The sequence below is a fragment of the Rhinolophus sinicus genome, chromosome 14, assembly GCF_057876585.1.
Source record: "Rhinolophus sinicus isolate RSI-liver-muscle chromosome 14, RSI-T2T, whole genome shotgun sequence".
NCBI classification, from domain to species: domain Eukaryota; kingdom Metazoa; phylum Chordata; class Mammalia; order Chiroptera; family Rhinolophidae; genus Rhinolophus; species Rhinolophus sinicus.
This window is the reverse complement of record NC_142514.1, coordinates 45633163-45654618: the sequence shown is the minus strand read 5'-3', so window position 1 is coordinate 45654618 and position 21456 is coordinate 45633163. Positions and strand designations below refer to the sequence as shown.

The 21456-nt window shown below is 38.8% G+C and overlaps 2 pseudogenes; both read right to left on the bottom strand.

Moving 5' to 3' along the window:
• Positions 1–676: 676 nt before the first annotated feature.
• Positions 677–2127, bottom strand: LOC109447050 (putative elongation factor 1-alpha-like 3 pseudogene; annotated as a pseudogene).
• Positions 2128–13945: 11818 nt separating this feature from the next.
• On the bottom strand, positions 13946–14279 carry LOC109446999 (large ribosomal subunit protein eL42-like; annotated as a pseudogene).
• Positions 14280–21456: the final 7177 nt, after the last annotated feature.

Sequence of the window (21456 nt, the reverse complement as noted above, 5' to 3'; positions counted from 1 at the left end):
GTGTTGAAATTATCCACTTATATCTCTTTGGATGACCCGCAAGCTTTTGTATGGAAACCCTTCATAAACCCCTGACGAAACTGAGTTCCCCTATCACAAGCGTCCAAGATTCCCTAGGGTTTTTCGTTATAACACTGATGGGTATGATTATTTTTGAAACAGGGATGGTAATTACCACTCTCCATTACTAACCATATAACCATTTGGGCTGAAGCTTTCCTTTACATACCACTATCACTTTCCTCACTGCATTCCCTTTATTTTCGAAAGATCATTTGAGAAAAAGAAAAAAAGAATATTGGGTGTTTCTTGCCCTTTTATTAAAACAATATCTTTGTACAGAGATTTAAAAGTTAAATAATACCATAAGACATATTTTTTTTTAAAAAAAAGCAGTACACTGTTCTTCCTTTTCAACCCCCAATTTCACTTCTTTTTTTTTCCTGATTAAACTTTGTTTTAGTGGGTCTTAAAATTTTGTGACAGATTTTTTTGGTTGTTTCCATTAAAAAGTAATCATTTTAAAAACTAATAACTTAAAAACTGCCACACACACACACACACACACACACACACACACACACACACGGTGCACAAAACATTCTCCTTTCCTTCTGGAGATTTTACAATGCATTACAGTCATTAACCAGTCTTTCACTATTAATTTAAATGGCCAATTGAGACAAACAGTTCTGAGACCGTTCTTCCACCACTGATTAAGACTGGGGTGGCAGGCATTGGGAATAATATTCATTTAGCCTTCTGAGTTTTCTGGGCAGACTTGGTGACCTTGCCAGCTCCCGCTGCCTTCTTGTCCACTGCTTTGATGACACCCATAGCAACTGTCTGTCTCCTGTCACAAACAACAAAAAGGCCCAGAGGAGGGTAGTCAGAGAAGCTCTCAACACACACAGGCTTTCCAGGAACCATGTCAACGATGGCAGTGTCACCAAATTTCAAAACCTTTGGGCCATTTTCCAGCTTTTTTTCCCAGAACAATAACCAATCTCCTTCAGCTCACCAAATTTGCAGGCAATGTGAGCTATGTGACAATTGAGCACAGAAGCATATCAGACACTGATTTGGCCTGGATGGTTCAGGATAATCACCTGAGCAGTGAAGCCAGCTGCCTCCACTGTGGGTCATTTTTGCTGTCACCAGCCACACTGCCATGACAAACATCTTTGACACACACATTCATGACATAGAAACCCACATTGTCCCCAAGAAAAGCTTCACTCAAAGCTTCATGGTGTATTGCAACAGACTTTACTTCCGTTGTAACATTGACTGAAACAAAGGTGACCACCATGTGGGGTTTGTCTCCACTCCTCCCAAAGGGACAGTATAATATCACCAATTTTGTAGACATCCTGGAGGGGCAGATGCAGAGGCTTGTCAGTTGGAAGAGTTGGTGGCAGGATGCCATCTCTAGCTTCAAGCAGCGTGGTTCCACTGGCATTGCCATCTTTACAGGTGACTTTCCATCCCTTTAACCAAGGCATGTTAGCACTTGGCTCCAGCATGTGGTCATCATTCCACTCAGATATTGGCTCAAATACCACTGTGTCAGGGTTGTAGCCAATTTTCTTAATGTAGGTGCTGACTTCCTTAATGATTTTCACATATCTCTTCTGGCTGTAGGGTGGCTCAGTGCAATCCATTTTATTAACACCAACCATTAGTTGTTTCACACGCAGTGAGTAAGCCAGAAAGGGCATGCTCACGGGTCTGCCCATCCTTGGAGATACCTGCTTCCAATTCACCAACACCAGCGGCAACAATCAGGACAGCCCAGTCAGCCTGAGATGTGCCCGTAACCATGTTTTTGATAAAGTCTCTGTGTCCTGGGGCATCAGTGATGGTCACATAATACTTGCTGATCTCAAATTTCCACAGGGAGATATCAGTGGTGATCCCATGCTCATGTTCAGCTTTCAGTTTATCCAAGACCCAGGCATACTTGAGGGAGCCCTTTCCCATCTCAGCGGCCTCCTTCTCAAAATTTTCAGTGGTTCTTTTGTCAATCCCACCACATTTGTAGATCAAATGACCAATAGTGGTAGACTTGCCAGCATCTACGTATCCAATGATGACAATGTTGATATGAGTCTCTTCCTGTCCCATTTTGGTTTAGATTTAGTAGTGTTTTTTATGACACCTCTGTTCTGGCCACAAGCCTGTTGCGAAAAAGCCCCCAATTCCCACTTCTGAAAAGCAACATTTTTTCCATTATGTTAGCTGAATATTCTTCTGGTGCTTGCCTCCGTTTTCCTAAATAACATCCTTGTATTGCTGCTATTTCAAGATTGCTCAGTTTCATATCTTTTGGCCTTCCACGAGACTGCCCACTCTGTCCCCCATCACACACACTTTCACATACACTGTTTCCTCCTCCATTCCTCCCTATATGATTATATTAACATAACTACTGGTTAGCTTTACATTCCTATGCAGTATACAATTACACTTCCTTTCTTGTACAATATTTTTGTTTTTTCTCGTTCTCTGTAGAAGAAAGACCCCTTGTCTGAGGACCTACAGGATAAGAATTAAGCCCTAGTTTTGCCCTCACGTCACTCTGTAGCCTTCCCCTTTCCTGATCTCAGGTTCCATATTTGTAATACAATATGTAATAAAATAAGATGGGGGGGCTTCAACTAGATGACCCTTAAAATTTATTCTAGCTCATTCATCCAGTCAGTCAAAACATGGTCACTCAAGAATCACCTCCTTGGGGCCAGCCCGGTGGCTCAGGTGGTTGGAGCTCTGTGCTCCTAACTCCGAAGTCTGCCGGTTCAATTCCCACATGGGCCAGTGGGCTCTCAACCACAAGGTTGCCGGTTTGATTCCTCGAGTCCCACAAGGGATGGTGGGCAGTGCCGCCTGCAACTAGCAACGGCAACTGGACCTGGAGCTGAGCTGCACCCTCCAAAACTAAGACTGAAAGGACAACAACTTGAAGCTGAACAGCACCCTCCACAACTAAGATTGGAAGGACAAACTTGACTTGGAAAAAACTTCCTGGAAGTACACACTGTTCCCCAATAAAGTCCTGTTCCCCTTCCCCAATTAAAAAAAATATATGTATCTTAATAAATAAATAAATAAATAAATAAATAAATAAATAAGAATCACCTCCTCAATGCCAGGCCCCATGCGAGCAAGATGCCATCTCTCCCTCAGAAAGCTCAACTGTAATGAAACCATTGAAGTTTTTTCTGGAATTAATAATTGTCTTTGTTTGCTTAGTTTTCTATATAACTAATTCATCCTTAAACATTCCTCCAGAATTATAAATTTCCTCTCATAATTTTCAGATACATCTGGTTGTTTTTTATTTTTATTCATTTTGTGGCAATACCCCTGACAGAGCCGTCTTCTGCCTTGGCCCAACACAAACACATTGTTCTCTAGAAATGTTGTGCAGGTACCTCTCTGGGATCTACTTCATGCTCATCCTGGGATTCCCTTCTCCACCCTGTTTGGATCCCCTATTTTCTGGATCTTCTATCTTTCTTCCTTGTTTTGCATCCTTGCTTTGTAGAGTACAAACTCCAGTGATTCCTGAGAAAGAGTACATGTTAAGTACAATCTTTAAGAACATGAACTGAAAATGTCTTTAGTCTATCCTCACACTCGAATGAAAGTTTGCCTGAATATAAATTCTAGGTTGAAATAATTTTCCTTGAATTTCTAAAGGTGTTGCTCCATTGTCTTCTTGCATGGAGCATTGTTGGAAGAGTCAATTATTTCCTAATTCTAGCTCTTTGTTTGTGGTCTCTGTTTTCTCTTTGGAAATGTTTAGGAACTTCTTTCTTTCCTACTAAATAAAACTTCCCATGTGGTGTCTTGGTGTGGATCTTTCTAAATCTATTGTGCTAGCATTTACTGGGCTCTTTTACTCTGGAAAGTCATGTTTTTCAGTTTGGGAAAATTTTCTTGAATTACAGTTTTCATAATTGCCTCCCCTCTGTTTTCTCTACTCTTTCTTCCCGAAACTCTTATAATTTAGATTCTGAACTGTTTAATTTTCTTATGTTTTCTATTTTCCATCCATCACTGTTACATTTTTATTTTTTTATTCTACTTTTCGGAGATTTCCTCCAATTTTATCTACCAGTCCCTGAGATTTTAGGGAACTCACAGCATGAATCAGCTTGTTGTTACAGACGATCCCTGATTTACAATGGTTTGACTCATGATTTTTCAACTTTACAATGGTGTGAAAGCAATAAAATCTGCACATTTAGTAGAAACTTCGAATTTGGGATTTTTCCTGGGCTAGCAATATGTGGTACAATACTCTTTTTTGTGATGCTGGGCAGTGGTAACGAGAAGGTTTTGTCCAATTGTAGGCTAATGTACATGTTCTGAGCACATAGGTAGGCTAAGTAAGGTAGGCCAGGCTAAGCTTTGACATTTGGTAGGTTAGGTGTATTCATTGCATTCATGACTTATGAAATTTTCAACTTAAGATGAGTTTGTTAGGACAGAACTCTATCATAAGTTGAGAAGCAGCTTCACCTTTCTGCTCTGCAAGTTTAGATTTGAACTTTATCTACACTAGCATATTAGTTCTCACTCATCTACTTTCATGCTTCAAATTTTATGTTGCTTTCTCTTCCATTCTTTTCTTTTTTATTTTTTTTTAAGATTTTATTGGGGAAGGGGAACAGGACTTTATTGGGGAACAGTGTGTACTTCCAGGACTTTTTTCCAAGTCAAGTTGTTGTCCTTTCAATCTTAGTTGTGGAGAGCGCAGCTCAGCTCCAGGTCCAGTTGCCATTGCTAGTTGCAGGGGGCGCAGCCCACCATCCCTTGCGGGACTCCAGGAGTTGAACTGGCAACCTTGAGGTTGAGAGCACACTGGCCCATATGGGAATCAAACCGGCAGCCTTCAGAGTTAGGAGCACAGAGCTCCAACCACCTGAGCCATCGGGCCGGCCCTCTCTTCCATTCTTTTGGTCCTTCTGGTTTCATGCCTTTTTTGGGTCACTTTACCGGGATTTCAGGAGGAATGTGTGGTGAATGCTTGTGTTCAATCCTTCATGTATAATCACTACCATTGATTAGTTCTCACATATAACAGTCTCAAGGTAACATGGATACCTCTGAGTTACAGGGAAAAGATCAAGTACAAAGAATGGAGACAAGAGAAAGTGCAAATATTAATATCTCAGGATATTATCTTATAATATTTCCAACAGTGCTGAAACCAGCTCATACTGGCTCACAAAAATGGATGGTTTTATTTTCAGGAATTTTGTGACCCAGTTGTTAAACAACCATTATAAATAACCTTACAATTTTTAATATAGCTTACAACCTTGGAATGAAATAAATTATGTTAAAAACAAAAATAATAAATACTCAAAACTCATCACTTCCTCACTATTTTAGTGCAATATTATGTAATGATGTGTGATAATATCACTTTCCAATTCCATGTTCAATGAAATCATATTTGTAGCTTGAAAGTGGTCATAGTGGGAGTATTTATACTACAGAAATCAAGAAAAGCTACAAGTAACAGATTTATATTATTCTTTTCATTGTCTAGACTTAGGAAAGTAATGGAGAAAAATATTAATAATTTAAATTAAACTTAAAAGTGTGTTGTGTCTGTGGCAGTTAGAATGTGAATAGTACAAAAAGTTGAGTATATATTCTTCCACTATTTGAAAACTATTCTCTCAGTCAGCCAAGAAATCACTCAGTCACTGAAAAAAGTGAAGTTCTGACATTCTTCTTTTTTTTGTTTCACTTTCATCTTATTCTTTAAATGAAAAGATCAACCAACATTCAGGTCAGACCCACACGCATTTGTCAATTGCAAGCGTAGGTTGGCCATGGATACAAGAATTCTGCAAAAATCAACAACATCATTCTGTGAGAATCAATTGGCTATCATGATTTTAGAATAAAGTACCTATTGTTATTTATAAATTGTGTGCTACACATCCTTTATATTAGTAAAATTTAATACACACACATATCTTTTTTATTTATTTTTGGGAGAGCTAGTTCTTAAACATTTACCACTGTCTATAACTTTTCCTATGCTATAAAATCCATAAGGGCAGGAACTGTTTTTGTTTGATTCCCCAGGCCTCACACAGTTTCTATTACCTAGTAGGTACTTCATAAACATTTACTGAATGAATGATTGAAAGCACAGGATCTCCTCTGTCTTCATTTTTATATCCGAGAACCAGCACAGTGCCTGACACAGATTAAGTCCTGGAAACAGCTGTTTGCTGACCTGACTTGAACTTGAATCATATTCTCCTAATTCTGAAAAACTATCCCATGATCAACAAACACATCGAGAAAAAGAATGGATTATTTTTTCAGGCACAAGGCTTGTTTTTCATGGTTGCTTTGTCAGTTAAGTCACTTACTACAGAAAGTCCTGGGTGAAAGCCAGATCTCCTGATTCCTAAAACAGTGCCTTATTCATTATATTCCCTATTTCTCGGGGGGACCCGTATTTTCTGACACTAATTTTGGACAACAGAGCTGGTTTCTTGCTTTGTGGCTGCAAGATTTTTACTTAAGATAAATGACAATAAACAGAGTTAGCAGGAATCACATAATGTCTATCATTTAATAAGCCCATACAACCTCATGCAAAACAATGCTTTAAATCAAGTACCTTGGTTTCTGTCACCAATGTTATAAGGTAGGAACCATTCTTACATTACAAATGAAGACACTGAGATTTAGAGAGATTTATGAACTTTCCTAAAGTTCACAGCTGGTAGGTAGCAATACTGGGATTCCAGATAGTTCTGACTTAGACGAATCCCTGTGTATTTTAATTTGACAGTGTTTCTTAAACATCAACTGTTTATACACAATTAATTGTTCATGTACTATTTTCAGGATTTGGCCATATCTGCATGCCAATTATATTATCATTTACTTCATATTTATCTTGGATCTTTTTTGTTACTGTTTGGCCTATTCTGAAACAATAATATCCATGAAATGATGGGTTGATATATTATCTTCTTCTAATACATAGTAAAATGAATACATAATTATTAAAATAAAAAATTTGCCTGCTTACCAACTAAAATGACATTAGGTACTATCAGAGATAGGTAGACTTTCCTGAGGCAAACACAGCTTCTCGCAATGCTGCAGATTTAACTTGTACTGGGGTAGGAGCAATAGTGATGGTCATGTTTTTAGGTTTGCCTTCCATTTGCACTCTGAAATAAAAGGAAGTAAATCAATCTAAATACTTTGGGAGGGAGTCTGACTAATACTTCCTGAGCAAATTCCCACTGCACAAAACAAAGAGGTTTACAAAACCTTCTTCCAGGGTTACTGAAACCTTCCAAGCAAGTGACTTGGAATTAAACTTGGCAAAGATTACTAAATGCCACTAGCGTTAGACTATTGAAGGTTTCTGCAGAAAGAACGGAATTCAAGAAAAATAAAACCAAATTGTTGGAAAGCACCTACAGAGAGAGTCATGCAGGATTCAAAAATCTAAGAAAAGCTTCCTGGCATTTGTGCTGCCCCAGCTGGAGTTGATAGAATTGTTTCTATTCTTTCTTGTAAGTATGTTGGAGGAGGAAGTAGTTAGATTGTCTTTTTTGGCTTTTGAGTGGGAGGTATAATACAGCATTGTCAGAGATAATGGCAAAAAAAAAGGGGAGGGGATTCTTTCATGAACTGCTGAAAAACTAAATTCATATCTCTGTGGCAGAATCCACATTTGGTTAAGTAGATAATTTGGAATGTTGTCCAATGCATTTCAAAGGGAAAAAATAAAAAGAGCATCAGAAATCATAATGGCCAAGACCACAGGGGTAAGTAGTATAGATCTTTTTTAGAGCTTGTAAAATATAAATGTTTACATCTGGTTCAGTTTTAATATATCTTCTTTATGGTGCCTACAAGTCCCTCCATAATACGGTTTCTACCACTTATTCAGTCCTCTCCTTCCCTTAAACATACATGTTTGGGTCCTATACCCTATAGCAACCTGAGCTCAGCTCAGGGTCACTGGCGTGAGGATTTCACTTACATCTGGACTTTAAGTGGACCAGAACTTACAAATCTTAGTACTGCTTAACCTTTTATTTCTTAAACAGAAAAAACCCTATAGAATTTAGAGCTAGGAGGAGTACTGTTTTTCTTAAGGAAACAATCTTTCACTGCTTCCTACTGAGAACATGATTGAGTGTGTATTTCATCTTGCCCTGACTGACAGTGTGGCTAGCAACCTAAACGACAAAGTCAATGATTCTCCAGTTGCTGTAGAATTATAACAAAAGAATGAAATACCATTTTTCCTCCCTTTCTGGGGGGAATGAGGGGATGGAAGAGGGGAAAGTAGCCAGGACTATATGTGTTCTGTTTGGTGAAGTCTAGGCTTCCTTCACCTAGTAAAGAGAATGTTGTTTTTGAAATCTAGGTTCTTGGAGACTTGTTGGATTGGCCTAAAGGGGGAGAGCTTCCGGTTTTAAGAGAGGAAGAGCTGGAGCAGAGATGGATTATCCAGAGTAGGCAGATGGACAGGACTAAGCCCTCTAGCTGTGGGGCTCTGCACTCTGCTTCCTTACAGTGGCCTGGAAGTCATAGAAATGTTGATGGGCAGTGGCTTTGTGTGTGTGTTGGGGTGGGGTGGGGGGACTGCGCACTAAGTTGCAACCTTTCCTCTGTAGTGAAGGGTCCTAGTTGCCAAATTTCACACAAAGAGGGTAGATACTATCTTCAGCAGAGGCAGCCACCTTTGAATAGACTATCTATTTGGACTATGTGGGTTTCCGCAGCAAATCAATGGATTGAGGACTGTCTCCACACCCCTTCCCTACATCCTTTTTTCTGAATTTCATAAATCTTAGAGTTCTTATGAAGAATGAGATAGGGCTGTATAACAATAGCTATCATTGAATTACCAACCCTGATAGGTGAGAGCCCAAAGGATTTCACTGAATCAAGGAAAATAATGAAATGTGGTATTTCCTACACCTTAGTTTGATTAGTTATCTGTTGCTATGTAACAATATTATCACAAACTGAGTGGCTTAAAACATTATTCATACATTAAAGGCTTAAAATGTTACTCATTTATAAAACAATTTTTTCTGGGTCACGAATGTGGGCATAGCTTAGCTCAATCCTCTGTTCAGGGCTTTTCACAAGGCTGTGTGTGGTCAGTTGTCAGCCAGGGCTGAACTCTCACCTGAGGTTCGCCTGGAGAAGGATCTTCCAAGTTCACATCATTGTTGGCAGCTTTCAGTTTCTTGCAGGTTGTTGGACAGAGGCCCACAGCACCTCCCACTGTTGACTGGATGTTTTCCTCCGTTCCTCCCACGTGGGCCTTCCCACATGGTGACTTATTACTTCATCAAAACCATCAAGTGAGCCACAGGATAGATAGCACCTAGCAAGACCACAGTTATAATCTTATGTCATGCATAAGGAGCTGATACAAGAAAAGATTTCTGCCCTCCAGCTGTTTGCCTAAAACAGGTTGTAAATTTGTAAAGGTATTTTCCCTCCCCTCTAGCCCAAGAAGGACAAAAGTTGATTACTGGAGATAACTCTAGACTCTTATTGGCCCAGAGAGGCATCAGAAGACTCTACATAACAAACTTTACTAACTAACCCTTATCTTGCATTAGTTTCCCTCATATGTTTGCCTTTCCACAATTTGTCACCCTTGAAATTCTAAGTCCTGGGACCGGCCCGGTGGCTCAGGCGGTTAGAGCTCCATGCTCCTAACTCCGAAGGCTGCCGGTTCGATTCCCACCTGGGTGAGCAGGCTCTCAACCACAAGGTTGCCAGTTCGATTCCTCGACTCCCGCAAGGGATGGTGGACAGCGCCTCCCGCAACTAAGATTGAACACGGCACCTTGAGCTGAACACGGCTCCTTGAGCTGAGCTGCCGCTGAGCTCCCAGATGGCTCAGTTGGTTGGAGTGTGTCCTCTTAACCACAAGGTTGCCAGTTCGATACCTCGACTCCCGCAAGGGATGGTGGCCTGTGCCCCCTGCAACAGCAACTGAACCTGGAGCTGAGCTGTGCCCTCCACAACTAAGACTGAAAGGACAACTTGACTTGGAAAAAAGTCCTGGAAGTACACTGTTCCCCAATAAAGTCCTGTTCCCCTTCACCAATAAAATCTTAAAAAAAAAATAAAAAAATTCTAAGTCCTTTCCTTTGTCTTGTCGCTTCTCTACAAATTTATTGGTGTTTTGTTAAGATGCTATATAAGCCCAAATTCTCACCACCTCTTTGAGTTACTCATCTCTGAGTGTTGCCATGTATATGCATGATGCATATGTTAATAAACTTCTGCTTGTTTGCCCTTGTTAACCTGTCTTTTGTCAGTCTAATTTATAGAGCCTCAGCCAATTGAGATAGAAAAATTATAGGCAGTCAAAAATATGGCCGTTGTAGAGGGGATTAAGGTGGAGACCATAACAAAGCCAGAGGAAATAACTTTAATAGCTAGCTAATAGAGCTTCAGAGCCCGTCAAAACTAATAGCTCAGGTGTAGGGGGGAAGGGCCAATCAGTTTGTAGTTAACAATTTCAAATTGCAGAGAACATGCGCAGTCTGAAGAGATAAGGTAATAGCCCCTTGTCAATCACAGGTGTCAATCAAATGGTCCCACACCTGGAGAGGAACAGCACATCGCAGGTAAGACCCCCTAGGCTCCTGTGAGCCACATCTTTTTGAGCCTTGCCTTTGCTCGGCTGCTCCAAACCCTTTGGATATACTGTCTCTTCTAATAATGGCCTTCATCCATTGCTTCCTGCTCGGGCCCACTTTTTTTGAAATGTACGTTTTCTTCTAATAAGCTGCTTTTTCACTACTTTACCTTGGTATCTCGTTCAATTCTTTGCTCCAGGTGTTAAGAACCTGGACATCACGCTGAAAAGGACCCACTCTCCTGTAGCATAATAAACCAAAGATAGGTAGAGGGAAAAATAAAGTTTTTCCTCCCGTGCATTGCTCAGCAAATACTTTGGAATGGATGAGTCATTATTCCCACTTTTCAGATGAGGAAAGTGGTATGAGAGAAGTTGAATAACTTGTCAAATGTGACAGTTCGTATGTAATGGAGCCAGGATTTGTACCCAGGTCTGTCTAATCTTAAGCCTATGCCCTTAGCTCCTATTACCGTCTTCATTTAAAAAAAAAAAGTGATAATCAGTTGCCACCTTCTTAATAGACAATATTTCCCCAGAGTATAAATATAGTTTTCCTCAGCTAGCAAAATAATCCATTCAAAATGGTTTCTTGGAACATATTGTGGAATTGTAGAAGCTCATCCTTGCTGTCGTCTCACTGCATTTTGTGCTTTTCTATCTTTCCTCTGGGGACTGTCTCTGACACTTCTTTCTGAGGCATAGTCTGGGTCAAGGAAGTCTTTCTAGTCCCCTCAACTGCTTCTGTTATAAGACTGGCCTTGTCTCCAACGCGTATCAACTTCTCAAGGGGTTAGTCTTCCCTGGCCACAAAATGTAATAACTATTTTCGTTTTCCTTTCTTCCCACATCAGTTTCTCTCTGGTCTGCATAAGTGGTTCTTCCCAGCCTGAATATCAAAGTTACAATGTATCTTAGAGAAAACTGTGCCTCTCTGAAAACATCTTGTCCTTGTGGCAGGCCTCTGACTGCTATATTCAGATTCTGCTATAGTTATCACTGTTTGAAGTCTCACAGCTGACTCCACTGACTCAAGCAACACATTCAAGCCAAAATTCTGGCCTACAAAACATTTCCTCAATAAGCCTGACAAGAAACAAAGACAATCACATTGAGGCCTTTGACCCAGCCTGCACGAGCCCCTGGAAGTTAATTGTCTGATGATTTCCTGTACTTGAGGAACAAATGCTTCCTTTTTCAACAATAGACGCACTAAAGCTTCAGTCAATGCAATGAAATTAGGGACTTGAAGGGCAGCCTGTACTTCAGATGACTGCTGATTGGTAATTTAGGCTATGAGGGTTACAAAACCACAAAGGGAACTACAAGCCCTCCCAGTGTAAGGATTCTTGATTATAGTTGTGAATATTTCTGGAGGGGCTATGGCCCTCCTTTGAATGACTCCTTGATTTTATTGCACCCTATTGATTTCAGAGCCTCTTTCTTACAAAGGAGAATCAGGTGGGTGAGGATAGTATGCTAGTGGTAAGTTACCAAGTAGATCAAACTCCTAAGCACAAAACGGAAGAGCCTTCGTGAATTGAATTTTGACTCACCAACAGCTTTTCCTTCTGCCTCATCTTGACAAAGATGCTCTCCTTGACCGAATTTTAGTTATGCTCCTCTAAGTCTTCTTCTCAACTAGTCCTTGACCTTGGGCTTCAGTGTCTGTCTTTGTTGGCCTGCATTGCCCAATTTTAGCAAGAATCCTGTTAAGTCAGTTTAGAGAGAATCCTCCACCCTTGATGTCTGATCAAATTCCTCTTCTGTCACCATCTCCCAGGTGATACCTGATCACCCTGGTCTACATTCAGCAAGAATCCTATTAGATCAGTCTAGCAAGAATGATCCTACCCCCTTAGTAATTTTCCTATCACTGACTGACAACACCACCTATCTCCAGCCCCACTCCATCCTGCACCTTGCCTATACATCCCCGTTTTTCCTTATAGTCCAAATTGAGCCCAGCTCTATACTGAGGTCTTTTTCCCCCTATCGCAATAGTTCCTAAATAAAATCTGTTTTTATCACTTTAACTACTGTCCAGCACTGGTTTTCCTTTGACATTCCCCTGTAGTGATCGACCTGTGTTGTAGTCACACTGAATTATTCTCCACTTCTCAGAACATATCTTGCTTTTCCACACCTCCCTGCCTCTACAGCGGCCTAAGGATGTCCTTATTTTACTTCTTTGCCTGGTTGACTCTTAGTCATTCTTTAAAGCCAAGCATTATTAGCCAACTCCCCTCCTCTCCATTCCTAAAATCACTGTCACAGCTCAGACCCTCAAAATTTCTTGGCTGAATGACTTCCAACACCTACATTCTTCAAGTCTCTAGGGTTGAAACATTTCAAATCCATCTTCCACCCACTAGCCAGAGTAATTCATTTAAAACACAAATTTGATCATCTTATCCCTAACTTGAGTTCTTAAAGTCTTTCCATCAACCACAAGTTAGAGTCTAAGCTCATTAACATAGAATATGAAAGTGGTTATTGAGCTTCTTCCTGCGTATGTCTCTGCCATTTCATCTTTCACCCCTTCTTTCCTGTTAGTTTTCCCTCTAGTGAGACCAAATTGCATGAGACTCCCTCTAATACACATTCTCTGCCCTTCTTCACTACCAAATGATTTTTCTTTTATATCTGTGCTTAAGGTGGTCTTGAGGAATCTTCCCTAACCGCCTCTCTTCAAGTATATGAAAATATTATATATAACATATACATTTAGGATAATGTATATTCCTTAATGTACATACAGAGGGTGCCAAAAAATGTATATACATTTTAAGAAGGGAAAAAACTGTATTAAAATTATGCTGATGGTAACCACTTGGAGTACCTCTTGTAATGGCAGACATCAAACGTGACTTTATTCATCTTTTGTTATAGGTATATATTGAATATTACAATTTTAATACACTTTTTTCCTTTCTTAAAATGTGTATAGATTTTTTTGGCACCCTCTGTATTATAGGAATGCTTTGTATATACATATGTACATAATACCCTGTATATACATCATCATTTCTGCATTGACTGTGTTATTTTATGTTTATTAACTTTTATCTGTGCCCAATGAGATGATCATATTCTAAGGTCATGAACCAGGTCTCCTCAGTTCCTAACCTACTATATGGCACATTGTAATCTCAAAAAAAAAAATGTGTATTAAATGAAGAAGTAAAAGGAATACTAGAAATTCCCTTATTTTTTAAACATAAACTCAAGATTTTATTGTCTTCATAATAAAACAAAATATGAAGCTTAGAACTGGATCACTAGGCCCTTTCTTTTCTTATCCCCTCCCAGTTCAAATGCTGGCATCTCTAATAGCCAGAATTCTCTTGGATCAACAGCGGGGCTCAACACATTCAAGCCTCAGCACAATCTTTGTAGTTTTAGCCTTTTGGCAGAAAATTGGCTTAGTCTGCCCACTATAGCCACTCTACTTCCTGTCATAATGCCACTGTCCCTGTACATACAGAGAATCCTTGCCCTTCTCATATTATGTCACATTGTGGGGATGGTGCTTGCCACACTTCTTACAGAAAGTCCCGCAGGTTTTAGGAACTTCATGTTTGTGAGAGTGCTCCGGCATGGAAAGGAAGAGCTACATAGATGTTAACTTATTTTAAAAATATTTTTCTCCACATAAATATTTCAATAACTGGGGGGTTGGTTGGGTTATTAAGCTCCTTTTTTTCATTGTCAACTCTCAAAGAGAAAAACCATCTGTCATCCACACGTCAGTGTGAATTACTTCAGGCTGCTGAATACCTGGCTTAGGTCGCAGGAGTTGAGAGGTTAACTGGAACAGAATAGTATACTTTTGTTATTCTTGTTGGCTGCCCAGCACCTTTGAATACTCTTCTTATATTTGATGATTTCTCTACCCTATTAAATAGAAGTCAAGCTTCACTTTCTCAGTCTCTCTTGCGGTTAGGCTCCTCTAATCAAATGCAGTTGCACCCGATTTTGAAATGGAGCTACAGAAGTAAAGAAGCAGGCAAGACCCAGTTTAGCAAGAGTGAAGCAGGTGCCTTTGGATTCCTGGGGAACAGTAGCAGAGGTTCTACTTGGAGAGTCCATGCCCCACATTAGAATCAGTCGTAGAAGCTGTGATGGTTCTGCCATGTCATTTGGGCATTGGTCCTCCAAGCCTGGTTCTCTCACCTTCCAGAAGATTCTGTGTACTTAATGTCCTTTAATAAATTTCTTTTCTGCTTAAACTAACTAGAATATATTCCTACATGGCCTATCTACTATCATTGACTAATAGAAGCAGGAAGGAAGAAGGGAGTATTTATCATGGTGCTTTGGTGAGGACAAACCAGAAGAAGGATGGAGGACCTTAGACAGGGGAACAGCAGTATAAAGAACATGAATCCTTGGAGGAGCAGGGGTGAAGAAGCAAATATGAAGGAAAATGAGAATCACCGAATTTTGCCTACTTGGTGAATTTTGCCTACGGTCCTGGTAGGAGCCATTATGGACCTAAAAATAATTCTTTATCTGTCTCTTGTGAGCAAGGTGTATGCTGAGAATACTGATGTAACTATTGGTTTAGAAAGCTGCAACTTTAATCTTCTGCAATCTGCTCAAACTTCCTGGTCCAGTGAACCCCTGACTCTTTTAATGCAGATCAGTCTCTCTAAATAGGTACAGCTCTTTCCTATGTAGCTCCTGTCCCGCTTTCCATGAAGAAGAAGAAGAGAAGGATAGTAGGGAAGAAAAGCAGCAGCAGAAGCACAGTACGAAGAAAGGAAAGAAGGAGAATGGGGAGAACAGTGTGCGGAGAATAGACAATGCTGGGGAGAGTGAGATATGCAAATGTCCATTTGGAAAAGGAGCATCATACTTTTTCTCCTAACTACCTCTTCTCTTTTTAGCTTTCTTCTCCTTCTAAGATATTGATTCAGTGCTAAGGATTTTCCCATTTGAAAAGTCTTCCAGAACATATTTATTTGCAAATATTAAGGCTCTTCTATAAACGCTAACTTGATATAGACCATCTAAATAAATGTGGGATTTTCCTTTTTGGAAAGTACATTCATTTATCCAACAAATATTTATTGAGACCCTTTATGTGCCAGGCATTAAGCTTGGGAGCAGTGCTGAATAAGATAGATAAAGGCCCTTGGGAGCTTTCATTAGTATTGAGCTCATCTATACTCTCATGTTTCATAATCTATTAAAATAAATGTCCTTTCTTGAAATCATAGCAGTGGTAAAATGGCAGATTAAAGTGTCTATCTCAAGGTTACATACAAGTGGGTGCTTAGTATAATTGCTTTGTAATGATAAAGTAATGATACTATTAAAACTCTGAGTATAGGCAGAGCAATTTTTGAACTTCATAAGGCAATGGAAAAAATAAATTTTTATCAAGAATATTATAAAGAGCTATAAATCAATCAATTGGGGCCTACTAGATAGACAAATAGGTATATTTAATCTGTGCGTATGCTATTAGTGTTATTGAAGATACTTCTTACCTGCTCCTGATGTTTCTTCCATTTGACAGGAGCCCATTAGTATATATATCAGTATAGTGCTTCTGATCTCCTGCCAACTCTGCACTCATTCCACCCTGGGGGTGACGTTTGAAAAAAGAAACTGGGCATGAACACCTCAGCTTCTTCCTCTTGGGATAGAGCTGAAGAGAGAGAAGAAAGAGTGTGTGTTTATCTCCCTGCTTTTCTAGGAACAGGCACGCCCATGCTGGGGGCAAAGGAGGGTTCTGCCCAGTCTGGCACTGCCTGCAACTGGGTAGGTACGTCTGAACAATCCTGGACTCAGTATTAGGAAGCCCACTTGATCAGACATCAGCCCTCAACCTAACTTTTATACATAATAAAAGTGATTTATTTTGACTCCCTCTGTCTTACTCGTATGTCTTATTTTCCCATAGATTTAGAAATCAGATGAGGAAAAAGGGCTAATTATTGGCTTTTCAAGTTAAATAACAATTGTCCCAACAATTAAGTAAAGAAAAATGTAAGACAATGGAAAGAGCCCAAGCTCTGACATCAGCCCTGAATTTTGAATCCTGGCTGTGAGGTCTTGGTTAAGACACCTACTCGCGGAGAAATCTCATTTCTTCTTTGGTACCCTGAAAATACTATGTCTAGTACTATTGCAAAGATGAAAGATAACATATTAAAGTACTAAGTACAATGACTGGCATTTAATAAACAGAAACTTGTGGTGGTGGTGATGGTGGTAGTGGTGGTAGTGGTGATTTGGGGTACCCAACACTGGGATAGTTACAAAAGTATTTCTGCTTTCATGAAAACTTATCTCTTTTAGGATAACATTAAACTTTTTATGTTTAATTTTTTTATGAATTATCTAAAAAAATTCATTTCTCATATACAACATTGCATGCTTTAAAATAATTTGGTCACTCAATAATTTCTTTGGAATTCAGGAGAGATAATGAGGCCAATTGGAGTGAATGTGGTTATTTCCAGTTTATTAATCAGTTTTGATTATCATAGAGAAAAACTTTGCTAGTAATAAGGTTTTCCTTTAAGTCAGGCACGATGAGAGGAGTGCTGGGAAAGAACAAATCAGGCATGTTACTTTTGTAGACTATTTTTGTCCCCTCATTTTTAAAGTTAATGTTCCATGTATGGAATTGTCTGTGAGTCAACATAAGATATTTGCTTTTTTTCCCCTCATAGGCATCTTTCTGAACATAGTTTTATCATCCTTGCCTATCTCTGCTGATTTCAATTCATCACTGGCAAAGGTGTGGAGTGTTTTGTGGTTGGATAATAGATTTATGAAAATAATCCAGATATGTTTCTATTATTTTTCTGATGCATGCTTTCCAAGGTTCATTAGGTTTAGAGATTTTCATGTTTAGCTCAAATAAATAAAAAAAACTCCTATATCAATTTGTGACCTATAACTACTGAAAAATAACATAAATTGATTTAATTTAGATTATGCTATTTGTTATGAGGATACTCTTTTCATATTTTCTTAGCTGTCCTGCAAGCTTATATTTAGAATATTTTCTCTGCAAACCGATTGTTTAGGTATAAAGCAGGTAAGAATTTTCCTTTTGTCTGTTAGTGCTTTCATAATTTATATCATTCTTAGACAAAATCTACCCATCAGCAACAGAACAAATAAAACTAGAATTAAAAAAAATGAAATAAATTTTTTGTGCTCACAAGTGGAAACCATGTGTTTTTGCAAAGCACTAATGAGCAGTTTCTAGATTATAAGAACTCCATGGTTTAGCATTCTATTATGGAGGGGTCATAGAAGGAGCCAGACTATGCAGACGGCGTTCTTTTGGATGAGAGCACTCAGCCAAAATGGAAGTCATGAGAATACATCAAATGCGTCAAATAAATGACTGAAAACATATATCTGGTCAATTCAGATGACCAGGGATACTTTAGTAATTGAATTCAGTTTGATTTTTGACACTAGCATAATAAAATCAAGTGATTTTTTTTCTCCCTACTCTTGAGCAATTTGCCTAAACAAAATGTTCTCTTATTGGCTCCCAGGTTTTCAGACTGCTTTGTCTCTAGCATTTTCTCTAGTTTCTCCCTATGGGGAATGACATATTTACTGAACTTATTTAGCTGAATATGTTAATTAGAACTCTTCTTGTGGCAAGCATCAAAAACTTAACTCAAAATGGCTTAAGCAAAAATGAGACTTTACTGGCTTACGTTAGTCAGAGATAGACAACTTTAGGTATGGCTGGATGCAAGTACTCAAACCAATGCTGTTCAATATAAATGCAATAAAAACCACAAATATGAACTACATATGTAATTTAAAATACTCTATTAGCCACACAAAAAAGGAAAAACAGGTGAAATTATTTTTTCTAATATATTGTATTTAGCCCAATATATACAAAATACCATTCCAACATGTAATTAATAGAAAATATTAGTGAGAAATTTTACATTCTTTTTTTTAAAACTTTTATTTATTTTAAGTATGTTTTTCCAGGACCCATCAGCTCCAAGTCCAGTAGTTGTTGCAATCTAGTCGTGGAGGGCGCAGCTCACAGTGGCCCATGTGGGGATGGAACAGGCAACCGTGGTGTTAATGAGCATTGTGCTCTAACCAACTGAGCTAACCGGCCGCCCCAGAAATTTGGCATTGTTTTATTCACACTAAATCTTTGAAATCAGCATGAATTTAGACTTCTAGCACATCTCAATTTAGACTAGCCACATTTTAAGTGCTGACTAGCCATGTGTGGTTAGTGACTACCATATTGGACAGTGCAGGTTAAAACAATGCATTAGGAAGGTATGTCTTGCTATTGCTCCACTCTGCTTTCCTCTCTGTTGGCCTTAGCATGCAGCTTAGTCTGACTAACTTCCCAGTTATTCTCAGTTTTCAGTTTTACATATTCTGTCTATGGTGATCTTTTCTCCTTATTTACTAGCAACATAATAGCATGTAGTAGTGTTTGAATGGGTGTTCTTTATCATAAAGATTCTAAGGGAAAGGATATACCAGTACAAATTCATTATTATTAAGGGAAAACTCAGGTACTAATCCACATAGAAGGTATAATTTCATCAACTCCCCACTCAGACTCCTGTCCAGGATCTTTCTTTCAGATGTAGAAAGTACACAAAAAGTTGGTTTTTTTGTGTCATCTGCACAATAAAAGAGCATCATTTATGGAACAGTAGAACTATGTCTACATTTAGAGGGAGAATGTTATTTTTTATATTTGTTCTATCTCAAGAGAATTGGGGAAATTTTTTTCTTTAAAGATTTGAAATATAACACATGGAACAGTGAACTCCAAAAGGGAAAAACACTGGAATGAGAGTTGGGGAGTCTAGAATCAGAGCAGTAATAGATGTTAACATCTGTGTTAGGTGCTGTACTAAGCACTTTATATACAATATCTATTTAGTTCTCATATAACTCTATGATGTTTTTACCTCTTGTGTGATTATAATTCCAATTTTATAGATAAAGCTACTGAACTTTAGTGAAATTTAAAAAAAAAATTTCCAATGTGATAACATAAGAATGTCTCAGCGCTGACCCCAAGTTCTTAATTATTATGCTGTAAAATCCTCTAGTTAATGTGATGTCTTTTAAAATATGTAAGGAGACTCAGAGTACAGCTATGTCTAACTAGAGAAAGAACAAGGATTCAGCAGAGAAAAGCTTTTAAAATGGCTGGAATCTACTCAGCCAACCTTAATATGTAGTAGTTGATTTTATTATATATGGATTTGAATGATAGCCAGATCCACTGCTTGATCGTACCAATACAAGAGGGTTGCAAATAGAGTTTAGGTTTCCCCAGTGCTGTTAATACAGCAGGCATTATTCACTGTGGTAAAGAAAAATGAGAAATAATGAGGGAGGAGGAGGTTGGAGGGATATGGAATAGGAAGTGGATAACAAGTAGTTATCTAATAGATTCCAAATAATACTACTAATAATTATAACAACAATAGCAAAAATAGCTAATATTGTTGAGCACTTACTATGTGTCAAGTCCCTGAATTATTTAATTTTGTCCTCCCAACAATCTATAAAGTAGGTACCATGTTGCTCTCATTTAGGTTCCCTGACTTTAGGAAATAATGGATAAACCATCTTATTAGAAATCTCCAGCTTGCTCATCATTTTCCTTGGAAAGTTCTTCCATAGTGCTCCTGGATAATTTTTATTGTTCCTTCTTCTTTGGAAGCTCTCCTTCTTTGGCTTCTATGGCATCACGTCTCCTCTTTTTCCTCCTAATCCCATTGCCCTTTCTTCCTACCATTTTCCTTGCTATTCCTTCTCCACTTCTCTTTTTTAAAAATTGGTTTCTGCCCTCAGCCTTTTCTTCTTTCTCTCAGTTGACAAATTTTCTCTACTCTCACACCTCAAGTAACATCTACTTTCATACCTTGAATGTCCATGTAGATGGCGGTGATTCTAAAGTTGGCCCACTGGATGGACATTTCTGCCTGAATACCCTACAGACAACTTTGAACTCTGTGCAAAACTGAATTCTTTACTTCCTCTGTAAATCTCTTCTTTTTCTTATGTGCATTTACTCAGTCAATGTTATTCACCGTCATCCACCCAGTTTCCCAAGCCAGAAATTTGGGTATCATCTCTAGCACCATTCTGTCCCTCGTCTCCCATAGCCAATTAATAGCAGAGCCAACTCTACCTCCTAATTACCTCTCAAATTGGACCACCTCTCTTCATTTTCACCACCACTACCTTAGCTCAGGTACTTTTCTTTTCTTACTTAGTGTGATAGAAACCGCTAGTTGTCCTCCAGAAAATTCATTATCCTTTTCTTGATGGTCATAAACTCCTGTTTTTTAACTGGGAATATGGCCTCAAAGAATAAAAACTACATTTCTCAGCTATCCTTGTAGCAAGGCAATAGTCATGTGTCTCAGTTTGGCTAATGATATATGCACAGAAGTGATGTGGATCTTCCAAAGTGATGTGGACCTTCCAGATCATAAACTTAAAGGGAAATATATCCCTTCTCCATTCTTCTGTCTTTCAGGCTGTAACACATATGTGGTAGTGGTGAACTAGCTTGAAACATGCAGAGGAGGGCAACACCTGAGAGTCCATGGCCTGGATTGCTCTACCAGCCTTGAATTGCTTATGCCCAGACTAAGTGTGGAATAAAATTTTATCTTGTGCCTGTTATGTGAGTTTCTATTAGAGTAACCAGGTCTATAGACTAATATCCTTGGATTAATACATCAGCCATTTGATTGGTCTTCTTGCCCCCACCTTTAACTTCT